Raw genomic sequence first — 15205 nt, 5'->3', positions numbered from 1 at the left:
ATTAAAATAATAATATACCTGACTAAAACTAAAACAAAAAGGGTAACTTTAGAAACAAGGCCGCCAGTGCAGATGCATCAAATGAAGGTTTTTTTTTTATCTTAAATCTCACAAATGATATCGGATATGTTCCTTATGTTGTAACTACAATCCCCTTTTCTTATCATAAATGTGACCTACCAAAATTAGACTATTTACCGAACTTTTTATAACATAAACAACACAACGGGTGCCACATGTAGAGCAGAGTCTGCCTTCCCTTCCAGAGCACCTGCGATCACCTCTAGTTTTTGATGGGGTTCGTGTTGCGTATTCGTTAGTTTTCTATGCTGTGTCATGTGTACAATTGTTTGTCTGTTCGTCTTTTTCAGTTTTAGCCATGGCGTTGTCAGTTTATTTTCGATTTATGAGTTTGATTGTCCCTCTGGTATCTTTTGTCCCTCTTTTAGTTACTTGATGCTCTATGTTTCAATAAATGTGTTTAGAAAATATACCTTTTTATCAAGAAAACTAATACGTATGCTTTTTTTCAATCAAAATCATGAATTAAGGAAATTACCCTCCCCATTTTTTTCTGGTCCTCTACCATTTAAAAATTAAACAAAATTTAGCCTCCATTTTAATAAGATATGCTTTGTTCAATTTAATAAAAAAAAAAATAGTACCGAATACTTGGTTATTTTTTTTTTTCATATTTGTGTAAAACCAAATTTTTGATATACTCTAAACAAAGTCTCCTTTTAACCCTTTTTGGACACTTTTTCAAAAGTATAACACCTCTAAAAAATAATATTCAGACATTACTCTTTAGATTTATACCAAAAAATTGCGGTACCCTGGGGTGTAACACAGAACTGAAATTTCATCCTACCAGCTGCATCACTAGATATGTTAGGAAGCACTTATATATAAGTTTTAAAACACTTACTTATTGCGGAGATGAAACGGAATTTAAATGGTAGTTTGAGAAATTTAGCTAACTAGTACATAGGAGAGACTCTGTTCGAAAAAGGCTTTAAGCTGGGTAGTGGCAGTGATATGCTAGTTTACTTTTTTGGTTTTCTGTGGAGCGTACGGACCTGAATGTTTGAGAATTGATAATTTCGTTTTGGGGACTTTCGTGTAGTATATGCGTTACATAACCACTATATTATTGGCTGCTTTGTCTGTCGGTGCGAACATAAATCGCTTTGAGAGTCCTTGGTGCTTATCTTTTTATTCTCAAAATGGGTATATCATGGCCCTTTTTGTTAATTTCAGGATTGTTTTAAAATGAGATAAACGGACATCAACAGTATTATATATATATATTATTTATTCTGGTATCACCTAAGTTGGACAAAGGTATACAGAAAAACATATTAGTTTACATTACATTGCTTATATGTACATTTGTTGAGGAAGCATTAAATATGAGTTTTTTACAACGGTATGATCAGTATAGCCGACAGGTTATCATCAGAGAGAATCCAGTTTGTCATTTATAATTCTAATAAATTGGCACTTTTATTCATAATTTTATTCAAATAACTGTCTAAAGATTTTTTCATCAGATTTTTCACGTTTGCACCATTTTTTTCTTTAATGATCTTACGACACTGTTTATAATCTATTATAGATGGAGAATATGATGTTAACATTAACTCACAAAAAACATGATATTTAGAAATGCAATGACATCAATAGTTCTAATTCTAGTTCGTTGTTTTACTTCTTCACGATATTTATCTCACGAATTATTAATGTTGCGTTTCATACGAGAGAATACATTCAAACGTTAAGTAGTGTATGGTCCATGAATATTTTGAGCATATTAACAGACAATAAGACCCAGTAAAACCATCGTTTTGGTGTTGATTTATGTATTTGCCTTTCTTTGGAATGTTCACAAATTAAAGTTACTATATCATGGTATCCTTTGTCACTAGCAATTCGTATGGGTAAAACATCATTTACGCCGTCATTTGCACATCTATTGTAATCGGCTCCGTTTTCCAACAAAATCTTTACAATATCTGTAAATCCGTTTTCACATGTCATATACAGTGGAGAGAACCCATCATTCCTACATCTATCAATGTCTGCCTTGTTGTCAAGTAACAATTGTATGGTGTCTACGTGATTATTTTGACATGCAATAAATAGAGGAGACGATCCGGTATCGTTACACTTATTAACACATGCATTTTTGTCCAATAACAGCCTTACTATTCCTGTAAAACCCTTTTCACAAGCCATAAACAGGGGGGACGTTTTATCAAACCTACATTTATTGATGTCTGCATTCCTTTCTAACAAAAGTTTTACTATATCTGTATAGCCCTCCTGACAAGCATAGAACAGGGGGAATGTCCAAGTATTTTGACATGTATTAACGTCTGCCTTGTTATCGAGTAAAAGTTGAAGTATTTCTTTACATCCTTTCATACATGCAATTAAAACAGGCGACACTTCATCATTCATGCATTTATTAATGTCTGCGTCGCTATTCAGTAACAGCTTTACTATATCTAAATGATTATTCTGGCATGCAACATGAAGGGGAGATTCTTCGTCAATCGTACATTTATTTACATCCGCCTTGTTGTCCAGTAAAAGCTTCACTATAGCCAAATGATAATTCTGACAAGCAATTAATAAGGGAGATTCTTCCTCATTCGTGCATTTGTTAATGTCAGCATTGTTGTCAAGTAACACCTGTACAATATCTCTATATCCATTCTGACAAGCAATAAACAGAGGGGATGTTTCATTACTAGTACACTTATTAATGTCTGCCTTATAGTTTATTAACAGCTTGACTATATCTAAATAATTTTCACGACAAGCTATATACAGAGGAGATATTTCATTATGCATGCACTTATTAACATCAGCCTTGTTGTCGAGTAGCATATGTACTATTTCTTTATGTCCATTCTGACAAACAATAAACAGAGGAGATGCCTCAGTATTCATACATTTATTAATGTCTGCCGCATTGTTAAGTAACAGCTTAACTATATCTGCATAATTATGTTGACACGCAATGAACAGAGGAGAGACTTCGTCATCCATGCACTTATTTACATCAGCCTTGTTGACGAGTAGCATATGTACTATTTGTTTATGTCCATTCTGACACGCAACAAACAGAGGAGATGCCGCTGTGTTCATACATTTATTAATGTCAGCCTTGTTGTTTAGTAATATATGTACTATATTTGCATGATTATTTTGACAAGAAACAAAAAGGGGTGATGCGCCATCATCCATGCTCTTATCTAAGTCTGCCTTTTTGGATACTAACAGCTTTACTATGTCTACATGGCTATTTTGACAAGCTATAAAGAGAGGAGACATTCCTTGATGAATACACTTATTTATATCAGCATTGTTGTCCAGTAACAACTGTACTATTTCTGTATATCCATTCTGACAAGCAACAAACAGAGGAGATACCTCAGTGTTCATACATTTATTAATGTCTGCTTCATTGTTAAGTAACAGCTTAACTATATCTGCATAATTATGTTGACACGAAATGAACAGAGGAGAGACTTCGTCATCCATGCACTTATTTACATCAGCGTTATTGTCGAGTAGCATGTGTACTATTTCTGTATATCCATTCTGACACGCAACAAACAGAGAAGATGCCTCAGTGTTCATACATTTATTAATGTCTGCCGCATTGTTAAGTAACAGCTTAACTATATCTGCATAATTATGTTGACACGCAATGAACAGAGGAGAAACTTCTTCATCCATGCACTTATTTACATCAGCGTTATTGTCGAGTAGCATGTGTACTATTTCTGTATATCCATTCTGACACGCAACAAAAAGAGGAGATGCCTCAGTATTCATACATTTATTAATGTCTGCAGCATTGTTAAGTAACAGCTTAACTATATCTGCATGATTATGTTGACACGCAATGAACAGAGGAGAGACTTCTTCATCCATGCACTTATTTACATCAGCCTTGTTGTCGAGTAGCAGCTGTACTATTTGTTTATGTCCATTCTGACAAGCAACAAACAGAGGAGATGCCTCAGTATTCATACATTTATTAATGTCTGCATGATTGTCCAGTAACATCTTAACTATACCTGTAGACCCTATCTGACATGACATAAATAGGGGCGAAACATCGTTCTGCATACACTTATTAACGTCTGCCTTGTCTACCAATAGCTTGACTATATGAACAAGATTATTTTGACAGGCAATGAACAATGGAGATGCGCCCTCATCCCCACACTTATTAATGTCTGCCTTGTTTTCGAGTAAAACCTCTGCTGTATCTAAATGATTATTCTGACAAGCAACATACAGAGGAGATGTTTGGTCGTTCCTAAATTTATTGATGTCTGCTTTGTTGTCCAGTAAAAGCTGAACTATGTCTTTATTTCCGTTTTGACAAGCAATAAACAGAGGAGATTCCCCATTATTCATACACTTATGTATGTCCGCTTTGTTTTCCAATAAAAGATTTGCAATATTTAAATGGTTATTCTGACAGGCAACATAAAGAGGAGACGCACCATCATTCATACAAGTATTGATATATTTTTCGCTGTGTAGTAAAAGCTGAACTATATCAATGTATCCTTTCTGACAAGCAACAAATAGAGGAGTTGCATTATCAGTCATACAGTTATAAATGTCTGCCATATTGTCTAGTAACAGCTCTACAATAGACTTATTTCCATTTTGACACGCAACAAAAAGTGGTGATGCCCCAGTAAACATACACTTATCAATATGTATTTTTTTAGCCAATAACAATTCAACTATATTTAAATGATTATTCTGACAAGCAACAAACAGAGGAGTTGCTCCATCTTTCGAACACTTATTTATCTCTGCCTTTTTCTCCATTAACAGCTTTAATATTTCTGTATATCCATTCTGACAAGCGACAAATAATGATGATACTTCATCTGCCGTACATTTATTGACATCTGCCTGATTCTCCAATAAAAAAGTTGCTACTTCAATATTACCTTCCTTTACTGATACATGTAATGGACTCATGCCATCATTCCTACACATGTTGATATCTACACCACAAGCACATGCCCATTGCATCAAAGAAGTGTCACCTTTAAGACAACACTGCACCAATACAGTATCCTTGTTATTGACATCACGGGTTTGTGCTAATTGTTGTTGGTATGTTTTATCGAGCGTTTCCAAATAACAAAGTAATCTCTGTCTAAATTTTTGTATGTACATATTTTTATTACAGAACATCGAAACAACGTTTCCATTAGACCAGTCGTTAACCATTCGTTGTATGTACATTTCATGGTATTTCCATGGAACAATAGTGATGAACTGATCCATATCTTCTTCCTCTTCTAATAGAAATCGTTCCTTGATAAGGTCACTGTGTGCATAAGTTATCAAACATTGAACTATATGTTTTCCAAAATAATAAGATAAAAAATCAAACAGTTTATCATGAATAGTTCTATAAACCCCAATTTCTTTTTTAACAAAAGTATGTTCTAGTGTATCGAGCTCATCCAATAGAGACGATCTTGATATTTCTCTTTCTAGTCTGCATGCCTTGCATGTGTTCTCTATGATGTTTCTAGTTTCTGTAGTTATCTCTTCTGTCAACACTTCTTCCTCTAATTTATTGTTGAACATTACACACAAGGCTAAGCTACAGTATTTAGTTAAATATCCTTTCTTTCTCAGCTGTTCTACTTCTACCTCATACGCTAAAAAAGGATTCCGAAAGAAATCTGTTATATTTAGTTCCGGATTATCATGATACAATTTACACATAAGTGGAAAAAAATCATATAAATCACTATAGTGAATAATTTCTAAGGCTTTTCCCTCTAGATATAGCTCTGCTATTGACTTCCTTTCTGATTGTGTCAAGCACAAGTCTTCTGATAACAAGTTACATGCGTTGGACCTGAAGATTGAAAGAGATTCAAATTTTTCATCGTTGAACACTTGTAATCTACATGCAACAATGATTTTTGTGTGTTTATTTTGGATAAGTTCTTTAATACGTTTCATGACTGATTCCCAGTTATTAAGGTCATTCTGATTTATAGAATATGTTCCACAGAAGTCATCAATAACAAATAATGTTTTCCGATTGGGATTATAAAATTTAACAATGTCATGTGGATTGATTACCAGTAGTATATCATATTCTTCGTTTGCCATTTTCAAAACAACATGTTGAAGGGTTGCTGTCTTCCCAACACCAGAACTGGCAGTTACAGTAACGCAATTATTCTCTTTGATGCATTCGAACACTCGTTTTGCAGCTCTAGTTTCTACAAAATTATCATCAATCTTCTGCCACTGATTCAATATCTGAATAATTTGACCTGAAAAATAAATATATCACTGCTATTGGCTATTTTAGATTGAGAAAAGTTTTAATAGCATACCATGAGACAATGTAAGCAATCATAATTCGATATGTTTATACATGTAATAGAAACAAATCATGCGGAATGATACAACTGTCATGATCAAAACGGAAAATTGAGATTTAAAACGTAAAGTCATATGATAAATTAAAACGGAAATAAATATGTTTTATATACTTGAATGGCTAACTTTTACTATCAAAAAAGCAAAAGTGGACTTTCATGTAAACAAAAATCCGTTGTCTTATCATAATCTGAAAAAAAGTACTGCTATTGAATATTTATTGTCTTCCCGAAACTGGTTTGGCGACCTTGTTTTGTTGCAATGACCTTACCTACGAGACCTCTCGTTAGAACTTTGGTTTCGGCCTACACCAAATAATTTTACCACTGTCATGGAAGTTTACAAGTTTAAAAATAGGAAGGAAAGAAAGAAACAATATACAAAATAATTAACATCGAGCTATTAATTCCCTTATTTTCAAGTGCTCTCTGATTTGTTTGTCGATTGTTTATCACTATATGCCGTCCTAGGTAACAATTATCAAAGAGAGACGAAAGATACCAAAGGGACAGTCAAACTGATAAATTTAAAACAAACTGACAACGCCATGGCTAAAAATGAAAAAGACAAGCAAACAACAGCACACATGACACAACATAGAAAACTAAAGAATAAACAACAGGAACCCCACCGAAAACTAGGGGTGAGCTCAGATGCTCCGGAAGGGTAAGCAGATCCTGCTCCACATGTGGCACCCGCCGTGTTGCTTAAATGATAACAAATCCGGTAAATAGTCTAATTATTAGTTAGGTGTAAAGTTTCGAATTCTGGACCCGAGAATGTGACAAATATAAAAAAAAAACTGATATAGCATTTAAAGTAGGTTAATGTGAATATCAAGACTGCGAAAAGTATATAATAAACTCTTCTCTATTTTGTGTGCTATTTTCACATTTCCTGGCCGGTGTGAGAAAAAATATTTCTTCTCCCTAGTGTAAAATATGTTCTCGGCAAATGATTGGAATTTATATTTCTCTGTTTGATAATCCGCAATGTCATTTGCATACCAGAAACGGAACGAAAAGTATTGCAATAAATTGTTGACACTTTATTTGCTGCATAAACTTTGTGGATTCAAATTCACGAAATGACACGCCGTAAAACAACCACATTTTATTTGATCATTTGATTGATAAATGTCAATAGTTTCAAAAAAGGTTTACTCAAATGATTGAATTTCTTGTTTAACACAAATTTTGGGGGAATATGTGAGATTTTCATATATTTGAAATATTGTATGGTGAATGAAAGAAACATACAAAGCAATGACATTTCCATATATAATGAAATTGGATACACTGTACTAAGGTCATTAAGGGCCAAAGTGGTATAACAGTTATTCTAATATGACGACCTATTATCGTCAACCAGTATAATCACAATATATCTACCTTTAGCGCAAACGCAGTAATACACAAAAACGGCTGTTTCGCGTTACGACCAACATATTTATACTGCCCGATATTCTCAAGTTTCGACATCAAAGCCCCCAGTTTACATAAGCCAAGATTCAAATACAATATGTTTATCTCTATTCTACAGCAAAATAAATAAATCAGTCCATTTCAATTTATTTTTCATGGTAAAAAATTCCGAAAGCAAAAATTCCGCGAAAAGATGTTACTTTCTTGGCATGGCAACAAAACAACATGATGTCACAAGTATGCTTCCGTAAAAAATGTGAATACTGGGCGTTTTACAGCTTCTTGTACGCCTCAGTACGAATAGAATTACATAGGAAGAAAATATCTAAGTGAAAAAATGCGATTTAAAAAATAATCATTGCATTATATAATATTACAAATTTTATCAAAATTGGGTAAAACGGAACAGTCAAAATAGTATCGTATGTATAGGGCTTTCACAGTTAACAAAATTACCGAATTTTTCCTATTAGAATCGAAATAATTCTTGACAGCCGTAGATTTGTTTTCATTTAACCATGGATTGAGCATTTCTTAAGTGTTTAGTGCTTAAGCTGGTATGGGAGTAAAATAAAAAATGATAGAATTTGTTCATACTTTGCCAAAACGCAGCATATATCAATATATGTTCAGAAATATAATAAAAATGATCGGTCACTGCACAACGTCTTAAGCAACAAGTTGTGACAAAATGACACTTTGTATGGATTATACAGGAAAAAAACATCATTATGTGATTAAAAGCTTAACCAAAAAGTAGAATTGTAAAATAGAAAACGAGAAAATAGCTTTGGAAAAATGCTTTGAGAATATCAAAAGAAAAGATAGGGTCAACGTAGGTTTTTATCCGGCTAAAAAACAAAATAGCAAAATTCCATGCAGATTCGTTTAAATAATCCACTGTTTCAGAGTAAACTCTCCTATAAATCCTTTTTTAAAAACATCAAAAATGAAGCAAAAATAATCTACACTTGTAAAAATATTAATAGTCATAAGTTATAATCTTATAAATTTGTTTTTTTAAACGAAAATTTACATTGGTTATCTGCATTCCTGCGTCGAACTTTGCTACCTTGATTGAAAATCTGGACTTCTGTTTTTTTTATACTCCAAGATAGCGAAATAAACGCATACCACCTTAATAGCAAATACGCGATTTCTAAATTGTTGTTTACCCCAAAAAAAAATTAAAAATCGAAATTAGAACTTAACTACTTAAAGATCTCAAGAGCCTGTATCGCTCACCTGATTCTACTTGGGGTTTTGAAATCATATAAAAAAAACATAAAATTTGGCTAAAAGTAACAACACTTGGCCAGCACCTCATAAGGAAAGGAACATTCATGCTATGTTTGATTTCATTCAATTCATTGGTTCTTTAAAACAAGACTTTTGTATGCATTTCCCATAGGGTCCCATGTTAAACTAAGTCCCCCACTGGCGGCCATCTTGGATGTTGCAATGACAACAAAGTAACAACACTTGGTCAGCATCTCATTGGGAACATTCATGCTATGTTTGGTTTCATTCCATTCAGTGGTTCACTAAAAGAAGAAACTAGTATGTATTTCCTATAGGGTCCTATGTTAAACTAAGTCCCCCCCCCACTGGCGGCCATCTTGGATGTTGCAATGACAACAAAGTAACAACACTTGGTCCGAACCTCATAAGGAACATTCATGCCATGTTTGGTTTCATTCCATTCAGTGGTTCTCTAAAAAAAGACACATTTGTATATATTTCGCATAGGGTCCTATGTTAAACTAAGTCCCCCGCTGGCGGCCATCTTGGATGGTGGATCAGCTACAAAGTAACAACACTTGGTCAGCACCTCATAAGGAACCTTCATGCTATGGTTGGTTTCATTCCATTCAGTGGTTCTCTAAAGGAAGACATTTGAATATATTTCCCATAGGATCCTATGTTAAACTAAGTCCCCCCGCTGGCGGCCATCTTGGGTGATGGATCAGCTACAAAGTAACAACACTTGGTTAACACCTCATAAGGAACATTCATGCCATGTTTGGATTCATTCCATTCAGTGGTTCTCTAGGAGAAGTTCAAAATGTAAAAAGTTAACGACGACGACGACGGACGACGACGGACGACGGACATCGACGGACGACGGACAACGACGGACGACGGACGACAAGTGATGAGAAAAGCTCACTTGGCCATTCGGGCCAGGTGAGCTTAAAGTTTAAACTGGAACATGATCTGCAGATATTGAAATACTTTCTTCTCAATTTCCTAATTAAGGACTTTTTTCAGCTTATTCTGCCAAATTAATGTTGTGTAAAATAACACAGTATTTAATTACTTTCCAATTTGGACAGATTCTTTTAATGATATGCATTTGCTTTCAAACTTGTGTATCGTTTCTTTTGCTAACTAGTATATTAAAGAGGCACTCAACAGTTCGGCGTGAAGTTTCGCATTTTAGCCAAGGTGGCTTCATCAAATATGAAAGTGAGAGTGTTATACTTTAAATTAGCTGAAGATAAATATAGCCACCAAAGCAGGTCCAAAAAAACATTAAGGCTGTTGGTCCGGGAATTGTTAAAAATTTTGTTTTATTGTATGAACTTAGTGTTTCAGCTTTACAAAAATATTAGCCGAAAGACACCTAAATTAAATGTGATCACTTCATATATCAATGTCAACAGTTTCATGAAGAGTGTAATTAATAAATTAAATTTTACTTTTTAATCAGTAAAGGACATTTTGACAGTACGTTTCTTAGATGTATTCACTACGGTAAATTCAGTACGTTTCAGTCAATTCATTCAATTTAGTACTGTTTAGTAGCGTTTCATTCACAACTAATGAACAGTAGGAACAAAGAATGAAAAGATCTTAAAGTCCTAAGAAACCTCAAATTAAAAAAAAATAATGCATATGTTTTATTATAACTCAATGGATAGTTTTCATTATAAAACTTATGTACATATACTTTTTTCTGAGAAAAAATTCTTTAATTTATTCATATATAGAAGAAGTTTAATTTATTTTTTAATTGCTTCCTTCCAGGAAGCAATTCAGGAAGCAATTCCCCGACATATTTTCCGTATGCAAAGTGACCTCAGTGTGACCCATCTCGTAAAAATTCGTTGATCGCAATATGCATGGATGTCCTTAAAATAAACTATTATCTGAATTTACATGTTAAACACGTGCTCAATTGCAATGCTTTTTTGTTGATTTTTTGTCGATTGTTGGCAAACAGGTGACAATCGTTAAACTTCGGCTTCAAAACACGAACTTTAATTACCTGCCATATTTTCACAATAACACTGACCGATTGTAAAACCTGGAGGGACACCAAAATTGACGATTATACGAAATTTACACGAAAAAAAAATGATAAATTCGTGCACAGAAGACTAAGTTTATGATGTTTGTATGCATTGGTTCAAGAATTGGAAGAACATTATTTTTCACCGGTCACTCGTTTTTTATGACTTTAATGGACCATATTCGAATCGTCTGAAGAGTTTTGAATTTACCACAGCGGATACGTTGGACAATTTTTGTCTCTACTTGAATTTATCATCTAGTCTTTTAAGAGTTGTTAACATCATAACGAAAATTTTGAATCCAAATTGATTTCTAGTGAATTCATTGGTCCTCAAATCTGAATGAAAGTGATATTTTCGAATTAAACCCAAATACATATTATTCAATAACTTCAAAATCCATTCACTAACTTCATAGATAGGGCGTAAAAATATCTGTTTTCGGGAGGTTTTCGGGAGAATTGACATGCCACAAAACCAGGTTCAACCCAACATTTTTTTCTTTAAAAATAGTTCTGTACCAACTCAGGAATATCGCCATTGTATTATTATAGTTCGTTTCTATGTGTGTTATATTTTAACGTTGTGTTTCTGTTGTGCCGTTTGTTTCCTCTTATATTTGAGTGTGAATTCACATTACAATAAGACGTGTACTTTTCTATCCCAAATTCATGTATTTAGTTTTGATGTTATATTTGTTATTCACATCGGATTTTGTCTAATGCTTAGTTCGTTTCTGTGTGTGTTACATTTTATTGTTGTGTCGTTGTGATCCTCTTATATTTAATGCGTTTCCCTCAGTTTTAGTTTGTACCCGAATTTGTTGTTTTTTTCTCTATCGATTTATAAGTTTCGAACAGCGGTAGACTACTGTTGCCATTATTTACTCTATTTACATGTTTACAAAGAAACACAGATAACAGACCCTTTTTATACTAGTAAGGAATTTTATCATTGTCTATGATATTGTTTAAAATTGTTATATTTTTTTCACGAATGTTTAAATATATAAGATATTGCTTAAACAAACTTCATGCCTTCTATATGTTGTACATACAACATAATAGTAAATACATCTCTAACTAACGTTTTTGAAAAGGAAACTGAAATGAACTCAAAAGGTATTCCAAAATTCATCCTACCCTCTGTGAACATAGATTATTTCGGTTGACAGTTTTATATCCCGATGCAAAACTCGAACTGCTAGTACTTGTGGCTTTATGATCGGCAGCAATTAAGAAAGCTACATGTACTTTATGTAACAAACAGTCTTTTGATATCGTTAAACATTTAATCATGGAGTGTCATGTTCTATTAACAGAGTGAAATGTTATGTTTTATAAAATTGTAGATGAACTTCCCATTCAATAATCTGTGGACATTTTCAATTTAGACGACGATGACCTTCTTGACGTACTATTAGGAACTGTTAATGATATAGTATACGATGTCGATCCTATAGATTGATCTAGAATGATGTATTACATAGCAAAACATGTTTACCCCATGTTTAAAAAGTCAGACATGTATTATTTGAAAACAGGTTTAATTTTGAATTTCGAATAGACTTTGATTGAAAAACATTGTGTTTTTGTTGTGTATACTGCTGGAATATGTGTATTGTGTGTTTATCTAAATGTGTTGTTTTTTAATTTATTTTTTTTTTCATTTCTTTTTTCATTGGGTATTTATCATGTTTATCTTAAAATGTATGTCAATATTTTGTTTTTTGTGTAAATAATTATTAATTTCTTTTTGTATGTAAAATCTTCATATATATGGAGGAAATAAAGATTCATTCATTCATAGGCTGATATTGTTTTATCAATACCTCTTATGTTCCAAGGTACGGTTGATTGGTCTAAATGTTTCGTTTTGAGTTCTTTACATTCCTCATCCAAATGTGGACCTCCTAGTCTTCCTACAGCCTGTAAACATTAAAAATAACATGTTTTTATCATATAAGTTTTGAACAGTCATATCCAACTTTATTATTGCATAAGCTAAAGGATACAACCAGCATATGTATCATACAAAGGCAAATGTTTACTAAGACACACACAACTCAAAGGCACACAATTTTTTAAAGGGATATTCCGCGTGCTGTATCTTACAAACAGAAGACTGAAAGTAAAGACCAAGTTGACAATTTACTGACCGAACGGGAAGTTCATGAGCTATAACATGTACACTATAGAAATAACTTGAATAAAGATCATTTATGTTTATTTATAAGGTCACATGATGCTGAAAGCACGTCATTCTTGAATTAGGAATGCAATGATAATAAAGTATGTTTTAAAGTTAAAGTTGTGTTTTCCGTAAACTGGTAAATGAAAATGAAAAACCAAAATTGAATATAAAGTATATATAATGATAGATTATGGTTGTCTTTGATTGATAAATACTGGTTGTAGAATATTCTAAGTTATCTGTTATCCTAAAATTATTTTATTTTCCCGATATGTAAGAACAAGGTAGTCTGGGTAATTAATTTAAGTTACAAGGTTGCGCTCGATTATGAATTCTTTTGGAAACAAAATGTCATTGTATATACAAGAAAATTGTCTGTTTTATGCATACGCAAACATTTTTCTTTAGCCATTTTGTTTACAACGAACCACAAACTTATTTCATTCAATCAAAAGAGAAAATGATTTTAGGAGTTAGGAGTAACAAAACTAAAATTGTTCATTGAATAATTGCTCGTTTTGTAATGAAAAAAATGTACAGACCTTCAACAAATATTAATGAAGTTCCCATACGAATTACTGTACAAGTAAAAGTATTGTGTAGAAGTAAAAACTCCAATTTGATTCTAAAATTGAGGAAAATCCAGAAAACCAGTCAAAATCAAATGCTCGTCTATACCATCACACAAAATGAATGGATTCAACTGTCGTATTTTTGACTTGGTATAGGCATTTTCTAAAATTAAATGTTGGGATTACATGAAAAAAGAGGATGTCGTATGATTTCCTTAGAGACAACTATTCATAAGAGACCAAATGACACAGATAACAATAACTTTAGCTCACGGAACGGCCTTTAACAATGAGCAAACACATACCCCATAGTCAGCTATAAAAGGCCCCGAAATGAAAAAAATGTAAAACAATTCAAACGAGAAAAATGACGACCTAATTTTACCAAAAAAGAACGAAAAACAAATATGCAGCAAACGACAACCACTGAATTACAGGCTGCGGACTCGGGAAAGGCACATACATACATGATGTGGCGGGATTGAACATGTCAGCAGGGTTTCGCCCCCTAATCTGGGACAGTTGGGTACTAGTACAACATAAGAACAAACTATAAAATTCAGTTAAAAAGGCTTAACTCATTCATCAGATGAATACAAATAGAAATATATCTAACAAAAACACAAGGATGAAGTGGCTCGGAACTTATACATCCCAAAGACAAAAAGACACAACGCACAGATCTAGAAGCACTCGCAGTTACTGTCAGCTATTTCAAATCCAATAACAAATAATAACAAATAATTTAATTTAAGCGCTTTTATGATTGTTCTGTTTAACTCGTATCTATACTATTAAACACGAAGGCCTCATTTTGTATGTCGCTTCTCTTCCGTCCACAATTAATTAATCATCATGCCTCTGTGTTCTTTAGGTAACATGCATAAACGCATTTGTCATCCATTCTTATGATTATTCAAATTGAGTTATTTTGGGAGAAAAACGACAAAATAGTGTCCGGATATTTTTTCCGTTATCAGACTGACTTTTAGTCATAGATAAGACTTCCGGTTTTCAACATGCACAAGAACAACTAATCGTATGATAGATTACAAAAATGAAAAAATAAATAAGCCAATCAGAGCGTTATCCAAATCATGGTTTTTAGGTCACAAGAACCGCAACTTCCTTAGAGACAAATATGTATTCGCGTTTATCCACCTGTAAACTACGATTATACTACTATACTATACAGAGACTCTCCGTATTCTGTCTACTTTTTTTCTGAAATATTTACTATCTAAGGGGTCAGTTGCATATATAT

Source organism: Mytilus galloprovincialis, chromosome 13, assembly GCF_965363235.1.
Source record: "Mytilus galloprovincialis chromosome 13, xbMytGall1.hap1.1, whole genome shotgun sequence".
Lineage (NCBI taxonomy): Eukaryota > Metazoa > Mollusca > Bivalvia > Mytilida > Mytilidae > Mytilus > Mytilus galloprovincialis.
Note: the sequence above shows the minus strand (reverse complement) of the source record.